This window comes from Prosopis cineraria, unplaced genomic scaffold (genome assembly GCF_029017545.1).
Source record: "Prosopis cineraria cultivar Desert tree isolate PC_DT_omini unplaced genomic scaffold, ASM2901754v1 PC3, whole genome shotgun sequence".
In the NCBI taxonomy this organism is placed as follows: Eukaryota; Viridiplantae; Streptophyta; class Magnoliopsida; order Fabales; family Fabaceae; genus Prosopis; species Prosopis cineraria.
In genome coordinates this window covers 4,273,087-4,279,389 of record NW_026555334.1, presented here as the reverse complement: position 1 = coordinate 4,279,389, position 6,303 = coordinate 4,273,087, and the positions used below count along the sequence as shown (strand labels likewise).

The following is a 6,303-nucleotide window of genomic DNA, read 5'->3' as shown; positions in this document are numbered from 1 at the left end:
CTTGTAAAATGGATCAAGCCTCGCATGCCATGGTTCTTTAGATGCTTTGACTCCAAGACAAGCTGCAAGAACTAATTGAGAGGGATTTTATTATGATTTAAAAAAAAAAATTGGATACACAAAGGGCAGCTAACTAGCTACTAAAACCAAACCAGTAGTGTTGATCCAGCGAACATTGAAATTCACGCGGGTCACTAACATTAGGTGTCATTTTAATTGGCATCAAAATTGCCCTTGTCCGCAATCGCTCGTACGTCATCTTCCTAAATATTGTTAGCTAGCTAGCCAGGCACCGCCAACTAATATTTTAATTGGGACTACAGGCGCATTCTTTCACGTTTTTTTAAGTGTGAGGTGCGTTTCATAATTTTTTTTATGTTTAATATCCGACATTTGATAGAGTATTAATTATTTTTTTAATATTACCTCCATTTGAAATTTATTAACTATGAGATAAGTATATGTAAATTTAAAATTTCTTTTTATCTAACTAGGAGTTGAATTATTCAAAGTTTATTCTATTCTTAAACAAAATTAATAACTTAACTACCTCTTCTTGATTCCAGTGAGAGGTAATTAAAATGTTTTATAATAAAGATTGGAGAGAGTATATATGATGATCCAATGCTGTTAAGATTGAAATTGTCTATTGAATGACATTGGTAGGATGAGAGCATGCATTTGGGTATTGCTTCCTCTATTATTAAATCCTTTCCTTATTTAAAAAAATAAGGCATTTTTTTAAGAAAATATTTAAAAATATAAAACATTTTAGATCTTTCAAGATGCAATTGATAAGGTTTTTTTAAAAAATACTTTTAATTAGGGACATAATCAATAAGGTTTTCTAACTGAAACACTATATTTAATAAGGATAAATATAAAACCATTGTGTAATTTTAAAAATAATTAATTAACTTATTATGAAATATAATTTAATTAAAAATATCTTATAATATTAAATGGAGTGAGAATTAGGATCAGTCAACTGATCAAGCATAAAAAAGGTGGTTATATGTCTGAATTTTTTTTCTTTCCAATTTTCTTATCATCATTAAATAAAGCATGTGAAACATTGTTTAAAAAATCAGATCGACTGGTCGGGCAAAAGCGTACAGAATCAACTTGAAAATTTTAAAAAGAAAAAAAAAACAAGTGAAATGAATAGAGACAAGTATTTATGGTATATTTAAGAGTATACGCTGAAATGAGTATAAAAATTAAAGGAACAATCATTAATTAATAAAATGAAATTGAGATATAATGAGATGGAGTGTAACGGAATAAAATTTATTACTTAGAAGTTTTATCAGGGAAATGACCAATTTTATTTAATAATTATTATAAAATTAATAGATTTGAATTAAATATAATTATGTTTTTCAATATTAGGATGAGAGGGAGTGAAAGAGTGAGAGGGGATAAAAAAAATCTTTTATATAAAGCTTATATTTCAAATTTAGTGTTAGAAAGCCTCCAAAAAGAACCTAATAATTTGTCATTTTTTTATGTAACGGATGTTTATTTATAAACATTCACTACTACAAAATAAAAAATCGAGTAATGCTTATTTTTTTCATTTTTATAACATTTATTAATTATTAATTAATGTTGTAAAATGTTGTCCTGCCTAATGCAAACACTCTCACGCGTGAACCGTTACAACATTTTTTTATTTATTTTTAACATATAGGCAGCAATTCTTGAGAAAAAAATAGCAGTAGATACCTATGAACTCATATTCCTGAAGAAGCCGAGAAATCAAGCCATCTTAAGAATAAATGATTCTGTAATAAAATTAAAAAAAATGAAATTATGCTTTTCGGAAAATAGATCACAATATAGAAATAGTAATACATCTGAAGTCAATTATAATTAATGTGAAATTAACTTCTACTTTCTATCCTTTTTTTTATTTTGGGAAAATAAATCAAGCCATTTTTAGACGTACTGTATTCTAACTTTCTTTTTTTTAATATATTATTAATCATTTTTATCAAACAAAAAAAAAAGCATCTCAAAGCATCATATCCTTCTTTATGCCCAATAATTTCTATGGCAAAAGGTTCCAATAACCTTTGAACAGTCTATGCTGCTCTTTCCTCCAAAACTGAACTTTCAAAAGAAACTATTAGATTAAAAAGCTGAAAACCCCGGCCCCCATACTGTACAAGAAAGTTATGAGAGGATCTATATGTGGTTCAAAGCATTAAAGAATATATATACAAAAATTAACTTTTTCTGGTATACCACATTAATTTTCCCAGCTATCACACTCTTAATATAAATTGGATTAATTTCCTTTCTCTGCACATCCACAAATACACACTAGAACAAACTCACTTGAATCAATTAAATTTGGCATGAGCGATAAATATTTTCATTACTTAAGTAAGTAGTCGGGAGGTTTGAACTCTAGCTATTATGTATGTAATAATTTAGTTAGGAGAGATCTATCAATTACTTTCAGTATATTGAAGGAGGTATTATCTACTAGTAACAAAATCGGCTTCTTATACTTATATGTGTATATACCAAACAACTCTTGCTATAAATTGTAGTTTCCTTCCACAATATCCACAGCCACAAGTTAATACACACTAAACCAAACTCTCCAGCCATGCAAGCCTCTTCTCTCTTCATTGCCCATGCCTCTATGGTCCCCAAACCATCTCATTATTCACCTTTGAAAACAAAAAAGAACTACTCATTGCCTCCAGAGAAGATTGAAGTTTTCAAGTCATTGGAGGGCTGGGTTTCAAAGCAAGTTCTTCCACTTCTCAAGCCAGTGGAAGAAAGTTGGCAGCCACAGGACTTCTTGCCTGACTCATCAGAACTAGGGGCCTCTAATGTGTCTACTGATCAAATAAAGGAGCTACGTGATCGGACAGTCGGGCTGTCCGACGAGTACTTTGTAGTATTGGTGGGTGATATGATAACGGAGGAAGGTTTGCCACTGTACCAAACCTTGCTAAGCAATGTGGATGGAGTGAGGGACAAGAGTGGATCAAGCCAAAGCCCTTGGGCTGTTTGGACCCGATCTTGGAGTGCTGAGGAGAATAGACATGGTGATTTGCTTAGAACTTATCTCTATTTGTCTGGCAGAGTTGATATGCTTATGATCGAGAAAACCATTCAGTACCTGATTGGAAATGGCACGGTGAGTTCTTTCAAATGTATTCTTCTCATACACCAAGAATTTATAATTCTTACCATTTTTTTAATTCAATCCTTTGAAATTAATTAATTATCAATCATGTTTCAACTAGTCTTTTATTGTTTTGGCGATACAATAATAGTAAGCATGCATGCAGTATATATTTGTTTAGTCGATGCATTTGTCTTAAGAAGTAATTTTACTGTCTTTAAATTATTTTAATTTCTTGTATTTTGTCTTTCAAATGTAGATCTTCTCATCCCTCTTCCTCCTTTTCTTCTTCTTATGCCATCTCTACCCTTAAATAGCGAATGAATGGCTTGGATTTAATTGAATTTACAAAACAATTATTATAATATTATTTTAAAAAATATTCAAATAATTTTAAACTATTAAAATCTAACTTGCATAGTTTATAACTGTAATAAAATAAATAAAAAATTTAATTAATACAATATAATTTTAAAAACAGTATACGTACAGCTGTGAAATATGCTGGTTATATGATATTATGATACAAAATAATTATAAAAACAATTAAATCTGAATCATTCATTCAAAAAAAATGCAAGAAAATTCAAGAAATTAATATGACACTCTATTTTCAAAAAAATTATTAAAAATAATGACACATGATATTTTATTTGATTGAATTACATATAGCATAGATGATGTGATATTTCTGGCCTTCCAAAATTGTGTGTGTTTACAAAAAGAACAATATTATTATTATTATTATTATTATTATTATTGGTTGGCACGATTGCAGGATCTAGGATTAGCTAGCAATCCATACTCGGGGTTTGTTTACACTTCGTTCCAAGAGCGAGCCACCGCTATATCCCATGGCAACACAGCTCGTTTAGCCAAGGAAGGCGGCGATCCAGTGCTTGCACGCATATGTGCCACAATTGCTGCAGATGAGAAACGTCACGAGAAAGCTTACACAAAGATTGTGGAGAAGCTTCTAGAAGTGGACCCCAATGAAGCAATGATAGCTATTGGTGATGTAATGCACAAGAGAGTCACTATGCCAGCTCATCTAATGTACGATGGGCAAGACCCACACTTGTTCCCCCATTTCTCTCTTGCGGCTCAACGGCTTGGAGTATACTCAGCCAATGACTACATTGGCATCTTGGAGTTCTTAATCCAGCGGTGGAAACTAGACAAGTTGGAGGGTTTGACGGGTGTAAATATGCACAGGATTTTGTGTGTGGACTGCCACCTAGGACTAGAAAGGTTCTAGAGCGGACCAACAACAGAGAATCACTCCTTGCCAAGGTCAGCTGGATATTCAATAAGGAAATATCTATTTAAAATAATAAATTAACAATATTGGGAGTTAGCTCAGAGGTTTCAAGTTTGAGTCTTGAATATGCATTTGAAGTGATAAATGGTTAATTAGTATGTTGTTGTAAGTTTGCCAACAAAATATATGTGGTTGTATTGTGTGTAGGAGATGAATATGCTCTTTTTAATAAATGGATTTAAGGGTATTTTTGTCTTTCAACTATGTGCTCAGGAGTGTTTGATATTTTAAACTCACGTATGGTGTAATTTTCCTTTTCAACAATTAAAAATGATGCATTGAGTTAATTTTAAGTTTTTAATTGTTAGTTGACTCAAAAAATTATTAAAAAAATCAAAAATTATAAAAAAAGTACATGTAAAATTACAAATAAATATCCTATAAAAAACTAATACTGATTAAGTCTCATAAATATTATTTTTTAATTTTTTGGAACTTCATCCGTACTAATTTTTTTATAGGGTATTTACCTGTAACTTTTTAAGTCTTTTTTAAAATAATTTTTGTAGTCATTTTTTATAACTTTCTACATTAACCTTTTAATAATGGAGTGCCCGGTGTCCTATTTTCAAATTTTAAAAAGGAGAATTAAATTACATGTAATTTTAGAATACTAAACACTCCTAAGTGAATAATTGAAAGGTAAAAATACTCTTTAATCCTAAATAAATTTTAAATAATGTCATGTTGAGTGAGAGTGTTATTTTTTAACAGTCAAATATCAAGAATTTCATAATATTTTTTAATGAAGATTTATACTTCTAACCAACTAGTGTATGAGCTTTGAACTCAGTTTGAAGTAATTCATAAAGGAGTGATACAACAATAATTCTATACTAATAACAAATTTATTAATGTGGACACGTGGTGAAATAAATCAAGAAAACAAATTTGGTTGACTATAAATGAACCCACATTGAAGAAGTATAACGCAACAAGTTGAAGAGATTAGAGAGAAAAAGGTACACCAAGTATTCTTAATTAATGACTTAGCTTGTAGTTATATGATTTCCAAAAATAAGTTTAAACTATTAATGGTTAGTATGTTGTTTGTAAGTTTGCCAAGAAAATATATATGATTGCATGTATTGCGTGTGGAGATGAATATGCTCTTTAAAATTCTAAATAATGCCATGAGAAACGAGAATGCTATTTTTTAATTGTCAAATATCAGGAATTTCTCGATATTTTTTCAATGCAGATTCTAAATAGTGTAAGTGTGTGCTGGGCTGGACTTGTCAAAGGAAGAGAGGGTCAGTAGCAAGAAAAAAAAAATTCATCAAAAACCGCGAACCAGTCTTGAATTCAAAGAAATACTAACCATGATAATTAATAGCATATTCCAAAAAAAAAAAAATACAAAGAATCAAGTGAGGCTCAAGCTTATGGCTGACATGAGGCCGTAAATGAGGCCAACAAGCACAGCCAAAAATCTTAAGAAAAGAATTGTAAAGAGAATGATGGAAAAGTAATTGATAAATTGACTTGTAATTATGAGATGGTGAAGGCAATCGATTAATAAGATAAACATGCTAAGGAAAATGTATTTACCTAGAATTTTTGAGGAAGAGGAGCAAGTTTTAAAAGAGCCAAACTAGAATTTGTTATATGACAATGTTTTCTCTCAATGGTAGCATTTTGAGCATGTGAATAAGGAGAAGTAATTCTAATGATTCCATGAGATTGAAGAATAGAAGGTAATCAAATTCATCACGAACATCTGTTTGGAGGAATTTAATTTTGGTTTGAAAAAGATTTTCAACTTGCTTTAAAAAAAATGAAAAAAAGAGAGAGGTAACATTAGATTTTAAAACTTAAACGAAGAAGAAAGAAC

The 6,303-nt window shown here is 30.2% G+C and overlaps 1 pseudogene; it reads left to right on the top strand.

The window, feature by feature from the left end:
- The first annotated feature begins 2,620 nt into the window (after nucleotides 1-2,620).
- LOC129304561 (stearoyl-[acyl-carrier-protein] 9-desaturase 6, chloroplastic-like) lies at nucleotides 2,621-4,477 on the top strand (annotated as a pseudogene).
- Nucleotides 4,478-6,303: the final 1,826 nt, after the last annotated feature.